The sequence below is a fragment of the Sycon ciliatum genome, chromosome 1 (genome assembly GCF_964019385.1).
Source record: "Sycon ciliatum chromosome 1, ocSycCili1.1, whole genome shotgun sequence".
NCBI lineage: Eukaryota > Metazoa > Porifera > Calcarea > Leucosolenida > Sycettidae > Sycon > Sycon ciliatum.
In genome coordinates, this window is record NC_088643.1 from 2939213 (window position 1) to 2941125 (window position 1913).

The 1913-nt window shown below is 44.6% G+C and overlaps 1 long non-coding RNA gene across 1 annotated transcript in view; it reads right to left on the minus strand.

Moving 5' to 3' along the window:
• LOC135806793 (uncharacterized) overlaps positions 1–1437 on the minus strand; it is a 4088-nt gene extending 2651 nt beyond the window's left edge. Inside the window, exons 1-2 of the long non-coding RNA XR_010551277.1 lie at positions 1398–1437; positions 1–28 (exon numbers count right to left, since the gene is read on the minus strand). The exon at positions 1–28 is cut by the window's left edge and continues 5 nt beyond it. This is a non-coding gene — a long non-coding RNA (uncharacterized LOC135806793). The remainder of the gene's footprint in view (positions 29–1397) is intronic.
• Positions 1438–1913: the final 476 nt, after the last annotated feature.

A 1913-nucleotide genomic window follows, 5' to 3' on the forward strand; every position in this document is an offset into this window, starting at 1 on the left:
TCAACATTTTGCGTTTGTGGAGTCTCCACTAAATACAAGGAGAAGACAAAAAAAGGAGACGGTTCCAGAATGGTAGCCCAGGTAGCTAGGACAAGCGCTAAATCATCGTGTAGCTATCCCACATGGGTTAGTACTTACTGTACAGTCAGACCTGTAACTAAAGACCACCGTGACTAGCGACCAGCCTGGTACTACAGACCACTTTGCCTGGCACGGACGGTCTCACACTCATAATTATGTCATTGTGTATAGAAGAGGTTGGTACGACTTCAGCCATACTTAGGGAATTGTGTTGCTCCCTACGTGGGAGCTTGCGCTATTCTTGCCGACTTGACTTCTAACTTGACTGACTCACGACTGCCATCCAGAGCACACGAGAAGTCCATCGAACCTTCCACTCGGCAACCCTTCAAGAAAGCACCATTCCCTGCTCAATACACAGTGTTTCGGGGAATGCACCCCTCATCAGTTGAGCTAGAGTAGGCTGAGGAAGATTGTGCCTGAAGAGCACCACTTATATAGTGTTCTCCAGGCACAAACATCCCCAGGGCTACAAACTTGCGGAGACGTTCCGTTTCCAGCGCGATAAACACCTCGTGAACACCAGATAGCAGCGTGAGACAGCGATACTTGGGGAATTGCGGGGGTCTTGTCTCACTCAAATACTGCTCACAGTCCACTCAAATACTGCTCACAGTCCACTCAAATACTGCTCACAGTCCACTCAAATACTGCTCACAGTCATAGTGGTAGTACAAGAGCTATAATGTAGCTACAAGGACGACTAGTTGCACTGTAAGCATTTCCTAAATGTCTACATGTAGGTGTAAAATGTTAGACGATGATCGCAAGGCACACAACCAAAGTCAAAGAGCGGATTTGTTCAGAACTGTTTTATTGTTACATTCATCATTGAATCTACATAAGAATGGAATGGGGGACTACTCGAAACTAGTCTTGTACGGACAAATAAAAGTGAAAGAAGGGGAAAAAGAGTGAAACAAACAGGTGATTGTACTACATGTATTCAGCGAGGAAGATTTCAGCAGGTAACCACATACATGATGTGTGAATCGTCAGCATGAGCAAAACAAAGCAAAACCTGAAGAGACAGGACCCTTTCTTTGTGTGCCTTGCGATCTTCGTATAACATGTTACACATACATGTCGACATTTAGGAATTGTTTACGGGCAATTAGTCATCCTTGTGCCTATATTAAAACTGCAGTATTCAAAACGCTTGTCTACTATAATGTGTTCTAGGAATGTCGCCCCTTATAGCCAAAAACAAGTTAGGAGCTTCAGATTTGGGTTTCATGATTTTACTCTTGCGTGGATGTGCCCTCAACAATCCCTATACTTAATTTCCTTTTAAAGAGTAATTCAACTAGTCTCACCTTCTCTATCAATACAGATGTAACCATCCGCCCGGGGTGTAGGCTTGGGTGTGTAGGTGTAGTTGGTTTTCTTTACGTGTAACTGAATAGGAGCAGTTCGGCTGGAATTGATAGCATAACTCCCGACAACTTTCTGCGTGAAGAGATTGTACCGTAAGTACGAACCATTTCCCATTAACCAAACCTCCTCGTGTCTCTGGCCGATTAGATTCTCGATAGCATCCTGGACCCAGAAGAGTGCAATCCGCATAGAAATACATTCATCAACAGACATATCTTAACCGTGCACACTCCATGTATACAGAGAATTGCATCTCCTAAATTTTAACCTTTAATTAATTGGAGGCAGCATTTGTTTGCCTTGGAAAGTCAGCATCATCTTGGGCATCCTGGAAAGCACGTGACTAGTAGTGGAACCATAACAACGCAACCGCAATCCCATTTCATGCGCTCTACCAGCACTGCACCAGCGAAGCCGTTCCAGACTTTCAGTATGCGGCTTGCGCGCTCGATCGA